This window comes from Malaclemys terrapin, chromosome 14 (genome assembly GCF_027887155.1).
Source record: "Malaclemys terrapin pileata isolate rMalTer1 chromosome 14, rMalTer1.hap1, whole genome shotgun sequence".
Classification (NCBI taxonomy): domain Eukaryota; kingdom Metazoa; phylum Chordata; order Testudines; family Emydidae; genus Malaclemys; species Malaclemys terrapin.
Window position 1 is genome coordinate 29,729,901 of NC_071518.1, and position 12,653 is coordinate 29,742,553.

The window sequence follows — 12,653 nt, forward strand, 5'->3', positions numbered from 1 at the left end:
CAGAAAGGAATCTTACAAGTACCTTTACATGCCCAGCCAAAACATTTCTTTTCAGGTACTGAATACATTAATTTCTCGCAAGTGATTCACAGACCAAGAATTATTCTCAGGAATTTGATTTCAAATTATGAATAAGAAAACTGCAGTTTATGGACAATTTCTAAACAGAAAAAGAAAGTTTGTTTAAAGGTTACTATAAAAAAAATCATGTTACTCAAGTTAACAGTTACAATACAAGTGCTAAGGAACTGCAATATGCTATTTAATCATCTAGTAAATTAATTTTAACTGTCATCCTTCCTCCTCTGCCAAATACAGTCATAGGTAACATGGCTGGAAATAGCTTTTCTTCTGTGTTTTCAGCAAGACTGTTTAACTACAAATAAAGTTTTGAGAATGTGGTATGCATTTCAAATAGAGAAAAACATTCAAATGCAAGACTACAAAATTATACTCAATTTTTTTAAACAGTGAAAGCAGAATCCGATATCAGTTATAAAAATGAATTGTAAATAGCCGTATGTGCCAGTTTGATAAATTGTTATTGCTTTGAAATGTGATTAAAATTTCATATAATCCACCAAATACTATGTTAGAGTTTTGTGAAATGTCATGAATTAGTTAATATTTCCAAATCATCATGTCTGAATTTTTCAAAACAAAATCAGAAACATGGTTTCATATACAATACAGGCATCTTATAAACTAATAAAATTGCTATTTAAACTGAGAATAGTCATGTGAAAAACTATTTCATAAACATAGGATTTGAATGTGGAATGATCAGTTGGAGTCTATTGATGTCAATGTGAATTTGCTTCAGACCTGCCAGTCTCCAGAAAGTGGCATTGATTGTTGATTAGTTCCTATCCCATAGAAGTATGCAGTTTTCCTTGAGTATTGATGAGGGAAGAGCTCTATTTTTTCAGATTTAATCTAGTTAGACAACAGAATTTTACATCCATTAGTGATGTACAGTGGGTATTTCCAGGAAGATTCCTTGGGGTTCTTTATGAAAGATTTTACTAGAAGAATCCTCTTCCCCAATCCTCCATGGACCCCTCAGTTTGTAGGGAAATAAGATGACAATCTGCTCCAGCCAGAAAAAAAAAAAAAAAAAAAAAAAAATCAGTAAATAAATTGCTTACTTCATAGTTACATTGTGTGTGTGTGGAGCACAGTACTTTTCAATTTCAGCTTGTTATATCAGAAGCACCATCCTTAACAGAGGAGTTATGGAGGTCATTTGCAGTTGTTTCAGCACTTGTGTCCTGATTCTTATCTTCCCCCTCAGGTTGTTCTCCTGGCTTCTGAGCAGATTCCACCACCGTTGTACTCTTACTGGTATTGCAGCCCATCTTGGTATTACGTTCCCAAAACAAGTTAAGTAAGTGATGGTTCTGTATGAAAGTCTGTAGCAGATATCTTATACGATCCCCGTGCTGTAGGGCTGAAGAAGGAAGAGAACTCAAAGCTAAATAGCCCTTCCTATTGCATTGTTAAGAGCAAGAATGTTTGGTTTCTGTGACAACCTACCAATGCTGCCAATCAAGCACTGTATAACAAAGGCCTATAGCATATTGCAGCAAGCAGAACACAGGTTTGCAAGCTAAGAAGCTCTCTTTCATTAGCACTTGTTCTAGCCGAGTAACTCACGTTTATCTTGCCCAAAGAAGTCTGTTTAATTTTAACTTTAAAAATACCCTGGAGCTTAGTTGCCAGGAAATATTGGCAGGTTGCAGGAAAGAAACCTATGCTGTCACAGCAACAGACTTGTCCTACCTAGTAAATATTTACAGCTTTATAATCTGATATTCTCTGTAGTCTGCCACAATATTATTATGAGAGGTTTACTTTATACACAGTATGTGTCTGAATAGGCTTTTTGTTGATTCAACATTAGAGATGCGATTTAACAGTCTGAACACAAGACTTGAAACCAGGAATTATTGAGTTCCACTCCTACCATTGATTCAGACTTTATCCCCTTGGAGAAACTAGCAAGAAGCAGTGTACCCAAAACTGGTAATTTAGGATACTACTTATATTCATGGAGTGTTGTAGAAATAATTGGCCATTTGCAAAGCACGTTTAAAATAAATATAACTATAAAGAAGGGTTCTATATTGTGATTCATTGAGTGCCCTCACCTCTTGTTTGTTTGTCTAGAGATTTGGCCTTCAGGGGCCTGAGTGGACACCTTGGATGAAATCCTACCACTGCTGAATCCAATGGGACTTTTTGCCATTGATTTCAATGAACCAGGTTGAGTGGATAGGGCACTCATTCAAAGACCTCCTGGAGGTAGCAGGTAGGTCTACACTACAAGCGCTACAGCTACACTGCTGTAGTGCAGACACTTAGTACAGTGATAGAAGGGGGTTTTCCATTGCTGTAGTAAATCAACCATTTCGAGAGGCAGGAGCTAGGTCGACGGAAGAATTCTTCCGTCGACCTAGAGGTGCCTCTACCGGGGCTTAGGTCAGCTTAACGTCGTCTCTCAGGCCACACCTGGAGTCTTAAGCCTGGTCTACACTGAAAAGTTATATTGTCATAGTTATGTCAGTCAGGGGTGTGAAAAACCACATCCCTGATCAACATATCTGCATCTACATTGGGGGATTTGTCAGCAGAAGATGGGTTCCATCAAAACAGCTAATTTTGTTTGTGGAGGTGGCATTCCTGCACTGACAAAACCCCTTCTGTCAGGGTAGGCTGCGTCAATACAACAGAGCTATGCTGGTATAGCCTCCATAGTGCAGACATACCTTTAAACTAAAGAAAAGTAATAATGGCCAGGGGTGGGGGGGAGAGGAGGAAGAAGAGAGAAAACCAAACAGTTCTCTGCACTAAACTGAACTGTAAATCAGTCTTTTTTTACTGGGGCCTTGAAAGAATCAGTGGCATACTTGCAACATATTTTGAAGAGCAAGACTATGCCTGAAACTCAAGCATGCAGTACAGAATGTACCAATATTAGGCCATATCTAGACTAAGGGGGCTACTGTAACTACACCTCTGTAGCACCATAGTGCAGATGCTTCCGACAGTGAAGGAAGGGACTTTCATTCACTGTAGAACTCCACCTCCATGAGCGACTGTAGTTAGGTCCACAAAAGCAATCTGCTGTCAGCCTAGCTCTGTCTGCACTGGGGTTGGCATAGCTGTAACACTCAGGAGTGAAGTGCTGTAGCTATGCCGACCTAACTTTTAAATGCAGGCAAGGCCTTAGTCTCCAGCAGGTGCCAAGGAATGATTTCAGTTGTATACAATTATAAAATGCCAACTAGCATTCTATCCCAGCAGTTCTGAGTAGGCAAGAGTGGCATATAATTAGCTTATAGTAGATGGATGAGAGTAATGATCCATCCACTACTAATTACAAGCTAGTAATGCCACAGAGTACATATTAAGACATATTTGGTTAGTTTCCTCTAGGAAAAAAGCTGATTTTTGAAACTGTTCTTAAAATAAATATATAGTGTAGCACTGCAAATAGCTATGCCAAGTACACTAGAGCATCAAACTACAGCTGTATAATAGGATAGCCTGCAAGAGTAGTAAGTCTCATAATTGTACAGAAGTTCTATAGACTCCCACAGAGATTCATTTGGTTAAGAATATAGTAAGAGACCGCCTCTCTCCTGTACAACGATGAGATAGCAATATGGGCATATTGTGCAACAGTGACAATTCTCAAGAATGTTAGGAATGCAAGGTCTGATGGATAATGTGGAAAAGAGGTGCAGACCTGGTCAGAAGTAGAAGTACATAAGGCAAATTTACCTCCCAAAGACAGAAATCCCAGCCAGTGGAACTTCAAGAGGGGAAGTTAGAAGGGGAGGATTTTCTCTTGTTGATTAGTCAGCACTTCTCAGATTCTAGGGAAATTAGGAGGAAAAAAAAACAAAGCAAGCAAGCAAGCCTAGGAGGAAGGGAGTGAGGAAGTTTCTTTGCCAAGCTCTAGCTCTTTGAAGGCCCTGGTTTCCTCTCACAAGCAGAGCTAAGGCCCTACAACACCCAGAAACAACAGCTGAGTGCAGGATTGGGGGTCATCACCAGCACACCTAAAAATCACCACCCATAGCTTTTCTTCCCTAATGAATACAGTCCATGTTTATTGCCACTTTGCCTTGGGAGGACCAGAAGGGAAGGTTTTAGAATAATTATTATCCTTTCCCATGGCATTAGTCAAGATGGGGAGCCTTTTAAAGTAGCTCACTCAGGGTTAGCATCACAGGTTCAGTATTTCCCAGCCCCTTGCTACTTGCCAGTCTATTTGTGTGGATTTTAGACACCCCCCGTCCCTATCTTCCACAGGACTGGTACTATGTGGAAATAGCTTGACAAGAGATGGGCATGAATCACAAAGTTTATGAAAGTATCAGAGGGGTAGCCACATCTGACAAAGTGGGTGTTCACCCATGAAAGCTTATGCTCCAATAAGTCTGTGCCACAGGACTCTGTTACTTTTTAAAGTTTATGAAAGTTTAGATTGGGATCCAACAACCTGGGTATCTGGATCAGAGGTTGTGCCCTATATTTTTCCCCACAATGTAAAATGAATGAAGATTTCTCAGCTGGAGTGGCAAAGGAAAAGTGAGGTCTCTTGGCCTGTATCATAGGCACAGGGCCGATGCAAAAAAGTTTTGCGCCCTAGGTGAAACTTCCACCTTGCACCCCCCCCCCCCAAGCCCTGCGGCAGCTCCTCGCCCCCCCTCTGCCCTGAGGCGCCCCCACACACACACGGTATCCCCTCCCCCCGGGGAGCTGTGCGGCAGCTCCCCACCCCAGCTCACCTCTGCTCCGCCTCCTTCCCGAGCACGCCGCCCCCGCTCTAATTCTCCTCCCCTCCCAGGCTTGCGGCACCAAACAGCTGATTGGCGCTGCAAGCCTGGGAGGCGGGAGAAGTGAAGCAGCGACCGCACACTCGGGGAGGGGGCGCAGGAATGCTGTAAAAAAAAAATAGGGGGCACTGCTTTTTGGCACCCCCAAATCTTGGCGTCCTAGGCAACCACGTAGTTTGCCTTAATGGTAGCACTGGCCCTGCATAGGCACAGGATAGGAATGTTAAAAACCATTGCTGCAATAGGTCAGATTTTGAATGCTTTGTCCACTATTGGGCTATATGTATGTTTTCAAACTTTCTGCACATAGCTGGAATAGTCAGACTATTTTGAAATATTATCTAGTCAATAGCTACAAATGTCTAGGTAATATTTTTTTAAAGGGCTTAGGAACAAATACACCAAGAATAAAATTCATATTGGAGAGGCCTGCTCTCAAGTAATTTTGAATGTTCAATCCTCCAATTTACAATTTAGCCAGCTGCCAAGTTTTCCTCTGCCAGAATTTGCTGCCTAGCATTACTATGACCTACATTGTTTATACTTATTAGAACTCAGCTGTCAAACATGACTACATTTGCATACAACTTCTCAGAGAAGTCTTTATTCCTGAGAATTTTCTCTTTCCCAGGTGTTGTGGGGGGTGGGGGAGGAAGAAATGAAGAGAAACTGTTCTTATGAGATAAATACTCTTCTTGGCTAAGAGATAGGGAATTTAGTGCATTGCTTTTTGAATATCGGTTAGAATGCAGGAGGCCCATGAAATCACAAACTTCTGTGTGGTCAACAAACTATACAAATAAAGATCTAGTCCTTGGGGATGTTGTACTAGTTATTTAACTAAATCAAACTGACCCTCCCTCAGTGCCACGGGAGGAAAAAAATGTGCAAACAGATACTCATAATTATGATAGTACAATATGCTCTGTAACACACTGCAACACTGAGTATTCTCATCTTTGTTTCTTCTGGTGTTTGTAAAGCACAGTTGCTAAGTAATTTCTCTATCCATTTAGCAGACAAAGGAGATAAACATACTCTTAGATCTGTAGTCAAATAAAAACGGGGAGGTGGTGTTCTAAACTGACCATGAAATGTGGATTCTCATTTGTTCAACTATTATGCATTTCCTTTCAAAACTGGAACTACAGGATGGAAAATTAGTTATGTTGCTATGGAAACAAGAATTGGCTGAAGCCAACCAGAGCCTGGCTGTTGTTGAGAGAGTTGTTGGTAACATCAATAGATGAAAGGCTGTTTCTATAATACCCAGCAGGAGCAGGGGGGGAAGAGAAGCCAAAAGCTTTAGGTTTGTGAAACAAACATTCAGATAACAAAAAAATAGCCAAAAAACTTCAGAAAATTCCTGACAGAAGGGCAATAAATATCAGTGGGACAGACAGCAAATATAATTTTAGGTCACTTACATAAAACAGGATAATGCTGCTCCTTTAGTTGAAAGTTTTAACAAAAAAAAAATATCATCTCCTCCAAAAAAGGACTGCAATGCAACAAGTAAAACATCTTTTCACCTTCTCCATGTTGGGCCCACAAGAGACGATAAGGAATTTCAGGTGCTAGGGAAGAATCCTTAAGTGCTAACTTTTTTCAAGTGAGAGACTTTAGAACATGGGTGAGAAAGGAGTAATCCTTATAAGAATGGTCATTTATGAAGTCCTAACCTGCAGAAAGGAAGGAATGAAAAGCTAGCAATGAGAAATTAAAGGAGATATTCCCAAGGAGTACTTGTGTGCTAAAAAGTTGCCAAAGTAAGATTTGCTGATCATAAACATTGCAGAAACAGTGTGTGGTCAGAAAAATACTCTTTTAGAAAATTGCCTTAGGAAGCAGAATACTGCAGACATCTTGGGATCTTTTATCTCAATATGCTTTTTTTCCCCCACTCCTGTTTCAGTAGACCCCTCCAGCCAACCCACCCTCTTATTTTATTTAAGAATGAAAGTAGTACAGCAGAGTATGTATAAGAATTGAGACCCAAGCTTTTAAAGGGGCCTCTGATTTTGAGTGTCCCATTTCCTGGGTGCCCAACTTCAAACAAGACGTGATCATCAGTTGCTGAACTCTCAAAATGCACCAAAATATGTCTAAAGTCAAAGGGAATTGCAGCACTGTAGAGAGGGCCAATCTTAGTCTTACTGAAAGTGCCTGCACCTCTCATAGCCAATCTTACAGTAATATGGAAGTAGTCCTGTGGAATTTGAATTTTCTGAAGTAACTTCAATTTCCCTAAATCCAGTAATCCCTAACTATTCTACTTCATGCCTCAAAGAACTGAGACCAAAAGGTCTCCAAAGGGTGGGAGAGAAGGAAGAATAATGGAAATGCATGCGGAAACTAGATTTCAAAGCAACATAGGCCTATTCTTTCCCTGCAAGGGGAATGGAGCTCTGCCTAGAAGATGGATCCGAGGGTTTAGCTTGTAGGGCTTCCATCATTAGAAAGGCTTGGAGCCACATGTGCCTTACTTCTAGGGTGACCAGATGTTCCAATATTATCCAAACCCTCCCAATATTAGGGGTTTTGTCTTATGTAGGAAATCACCCTCCCCCCTCCCATTTTTTCACCACACTTGCTATCTGGTCACCCTACTCTCTTCAGGCCTAATATGTAATATGTTAAGCAGTTATCTGGGAAGTAGTTTTCCCCATGGCACAAACATTATGTGCCTTCAGCTCCAGGAAGATGTTGCACAAAATACACGACTTTATCCAGATCTCTTGATCAGAACTGGGTCAGAGACAGGGCAGCCATCTTAATACAATTGCACATGCACTACCTAAACTACAGCGAGTTTATATAGGCATGGAGCAAAAGGTTTTACTTGCTACAGCTAAGCATGGAAAAAGAAGAACTGAGGCAGTTGGAAGTGGCATAGCCTCTTACAACCTTTGCTCTGAATGTTCAATGCCATGGAGTGTTCATGCAGTCCCAATGGGCATTGCTTTTCTATTCATCCTGAAACTTAGAAGCCTGAGAGGTCTCTCCTCCCCTCCTCACCCTACCACTGCTCCCATAGAAGGAAATATGTTGGACAGTTTGAAGAAGGATGTATTTTTTTTAACTTTATAATGGCTAAAAGTTTTGGACTCTTGCTTCAAAATTCTGCTGAAATGTCAATGTAAACAATGACAAGTGAGAACTAAGATCAGTGTCATCGCAAGGAAGGACCTGGAAACCTGTATTTTCTATTCTCAGTCTATAGAGATTAAAACTAAATAGTTATGTTTTCTCACTTTTTTATTAAAGATTACTGATGGCTAAGCAAGGAGTATCATATAACACTGAAGTATTAATGTTGTTAAAGGAAGAACTAGTATTCAGTCACCACCTAGTGGGGATCCTTGGGAGAGCATTCCACAAATCCTTAAGTGACTGGAAAAACATACCAAGCCAACCTAGTTAAATCTTTCAGCTTGTAGCTAGAAGTCAAATACCAGCACTTATGAAATAGTTGTGAGAGGAAAGATCATTTTTGATATGAACGTGTCGTCAAATGCAAAGGAGGCAGCATGGCTAAGTGAATAGGGCACTGGTCTAGGAGTTCAGAAACCCGGATTCTATTTCTGGTTCCCCTGTTGATTTGTTGCGTGACGTTGGGCAAGTTGTAACAAGTTTGCCTCCATTTCCCTACCTCTGTCCCAATACAAGACCTCTCATAACAGACTTAAATAGGAAAAATTCCTTACATAAGTCAGTCTGCTAGCTTAAGGACACAAGTTGCAGACTAGCCAGCTTGTAAAGTGCAGTCAGTACCTAGGCAGCTAAATCCTATTGCTTGCATCTACAAGTGCAGGTATAAAATTGATAAAATTGGAGGCAATTTTTCAAAAATCAGATCCATTATAGATGTATATGCACTGCAGAGAAGTGAAGTGATCTATTCATTGCTTTATAATTCAGCCAATAGATGCTCAGCCAATTGGATGAGTTAATTGGCTGAGCATTAACTTGACATCACTGTCACCTTCCATTTAACAAAAAATTTCTTCTACTTAACAGGAGAAACAGTGAAAGCTCCACAAAGGAAACAAATCTGATGTATGTTGATATCATGTATGTGTTCCTACTAAATGCAAGATAATTACTATCAGTAGTATTGCGTGTGAGACAGGAGCACTTACTATTTTGTTTGTGGCCTTTTGCTGAGTCTTGGATTAATGTGGTAATGGTGCTGCTCTGATTCCCTTTCCAACATACAAATCAGTGCTTCTCTTCTAATTTACACAAAAGGGGTGCTGCTTCTAGAAAATTCTAAAGTCCTAACTATGTAACAAGTATAATACTCTTTCTTCCTCCTCCCTCAAAAAGGATAGATAACTAGACAGGAATAAGAGCAAACTGATTATTGAGGGCCTTTCAAGGGCACCTATGATCTTGGTATCTATAACACAATATTCTGAACCAGAGAGAAGGGACCAGGAGACAGCATGATGTCTAGTTGGCAGCCGGTATCAAGCGGAGTGCCCCAGAGGTCGGTCCTAGGGCCGGTTTTGTTCAACATCTTTATTAGTGATCTGGATGATTGCACCCTCGGCAAGTTTGCTGATGACACTAAGCTGTGGGGAGAGGTAGATACGCTGGAGGGTAGGGATAGGGTTCCGAGTGACCTAGACAAATTGGAGGATTGGGCCAAAAGAAATCTGATGAGGTTCAACAAAGACAAGTGCAGAGCCCAGGACTTAGGACGGAAGAATCCCAGGCACTGCTACAGGCTGGGGAACGACTGGCTAAGCAGCAGTTCTGCAGAAGAGGACCTGGGGATTACAGTGGACAAGAAGCTGCATGTGAGTCAGCAGCGTGCCCTTGTTGACAAGAAGGCTAATGGCATATTGGGCTGCATTAGTAGGAGCATTGCTAGCAGATTGAGGGAAGTGATTATTCCCCTCTATTCAACACTGGTGAGGCCACATCTGGAGCATTGTGTCCAGTTTTGGGCCCTCCACTACAGAAAGGATGTGGACAACTTGGAGAGAGAGTGCAGTGGAGGGCAACGAAAATGATCAGGGGGCTGGGGCATGACTTCTGAGGAGAGGCTGAGGGAATTGGGCTTGTTTAGTCTGCAGCAGAGAAGAGAGGGGGGATTTGATAGCAGCCTTCAACTACCTGAAAGGGGGTTCCAAAGAGGATGGATCTAGACTGCTCTTAGTGGTGGCAGATGACAAAAACAGGAAGCAATGGTCTCAAGTTGCAGTAGGGGAAGTCTAGGTTGGATATTAGGAAACACTATTTCACCAGGAGGGTGGTGAAGCACTGGAATGGGTTACCTAGGGAGGTGGTGGAATCTCCATCATCCTTAGAGGTTTTTAAGGTCTGTCTTGAAAGAGACCTGGCTGAGATGATTTACTTGGGGTTGGTCCTGCTTTGAGCAGGGGGTTGGACTAGATGACCTCCTGAGGTCTCTTCCACCCCAATCTTCTATGATTCCGTGACATTAAAGTTCCAAAGAGGTGATGTTAATGAGTGCAGGAAGAAAAACAAGGCATGCAACATCTAGTGAGAGTGGACTATAGGAGCACTCACCACTGGAAGGGGCAGTGCTCAATTTGTAGTGAGAAAGGTGCCATGGCTCAAGTTATAACTGATACAGCAAGCCCAGAGGTGCTGGGGCTCATCCCTGGCACAAATTAAGCACTGGAAAGGGGTATAGGTCAGGGGAGAAGCCAGTCAGCAAGGCCAATAAAGGGTTAAGTGGGTGAATACCAAAGTTGCAGCCCTGGCACTTATGTCTAGGGCCACAACCAAAATTTCACGGGGGGGGGAGGCTAGTGCCCCCAAAATGGAAATATTGTGGGAGTCTCATCTGTTTCCACTCCTGTGCATCATTCCGTGTAAACTGCCCACATACACAGGGGAAGAAATTAAAGTACAGGTTGGAGTGGCAGCCACAGTGCCTGGCAGCCCATAGAACACTTGATACCTAGCCCCCCTCCATAGTAAAGAGCCCAGCACAACAGGGTTTCTAGATCCTCTTGTACTGAAACAGGCAACTCAAGGCTCACCTTGTGATAGCAATATTCTATTAAGCATTCACACAGTAGTTAGCAAAACTAGCAAAATAAAAGCACAGAGAAGGATTCAGGATCAGCATAAACCCTTAAGTTACATCTGACAGATAATTAGTAGGGGACAGCATCTGAGTTAGACAGCTAGGTACAGTCTGGAACTAGGTAGTGTTGCTTAAGATGCCTAAAACATTCTGCTATAACCCTATTTCATTTCCAAAATTATCTTGTGAGCAACATTTTCACAGAGGCCTCAGTCCAGCATTCAATCTTGCATCTGCATTCAACTACACACTCACTTTTGTAGCTGCACTCAAACGACGTTAAAAAGCCAAGCAACTAATTTAAAAGACAAGTATATGCACCTTCAAATGAGCTATCTTTTGCATCTCTGTGTGGATCGTACTATTAATATCAGCATGTATTGCAGAGGCAGTTGAAGGCTGTGTGCACACCCTGTACATCCCTATGCTCCCCACCTGCAGGTATAAAGGGATACATGGCCCCAGCTGTCTCTCAGTTCCTTATTACTGCCACTAGCAACCAGTTGGAAATCTGTGCTGCCCTGTTTCTTGTTGCCAGACTTTAGTTTAATACAATCCCTTATCCCAGGCCCCCACCCCCTTAGTTTAGGATACTTAGGTACATAATTTATTGGGTCTTCTCAATGGCAAGAGAACTTTTACTCAGTAAACCAAAGCATCCCTGCCTCATACCCAGCCCAAAGGGCTCAGGCTTCAAGCACTATGCTGCTTGTAACAGAAGGATTATCAAAAATGAACAGGTCAGATGGCTCTCTCCTAGACAGCAGCACATCCTTTATGGTTGCCTCCTGAATGACATCTATATAAAATGAAGTGGAAATTTTTCAAGTGGACCTTACAAGAGAGACTAGACCCTATGGAAGTTTCTGGCCCAAATATCTTGAACCATTAAACAGCGACTAAAACATTTTATCAGGTCTGCCATAGTGAACTTAACAGTCTTAGGACACTAGCCCCCTGTTTAAGACTATTTGTTCATTTTTCCTCACCCTACAATTAAAGTTTTAGAAGACTGGTGCATGTCTGTCCACTGGTGAGGGTACTGCCTCCCACTGGAGACGTAAATATACTGCTGACTGACCGTACGGGATGCCTGTTTGACCTTATGGATAATTGTTCTCATGCCATTTTCCTTCAAGCCTGCATTTTTAAATGACCATCATTTCCAGAAGAATTGCTAAAATACAGGCCTTAATGGCAGATTCACTTTGTATAGTATTCCATAGGGATAAAGCGGTGCTAAGACATCACCCGATAGTCACTTCAATAACGGTCACTCATCCATCCGAGCCATTCCCCAACCCCCATCCTCCCCAATCTCCACTCTAACCTAGGAAAGCAACACTGACATTTCCAGTGTCCTTTATTGTTTACACAGAACCAAAACCTTGAAGCAATCACCCCAAGTATTTTTAACTTATGACAGTAAGGCTCCATGCAGAGGTTAAGTGGATCAGATAGTTCATCCATGAGTTTTTACACAGTAGCAGGGCTACTCTCTCCAGTAGGAATTAGGGCCCATTAAACTAGGGCTAAAGTTGCTTCCTCATAGGAGATGTACAAAAAGCAGCCATGTAGACCTCCAGCTCCATGTTTATTCAGCACTACTCCCTTGAACTGGCTGCAAGAGCTGAGATTCAGGAGAACAATCTTCTAATCTTTATTTAGATAAAGCCCTTTGACCCTCCTGTTGGTCAGAAACTGCTAGTCATCAACTGTGGGATCTTCATGGGCAAATA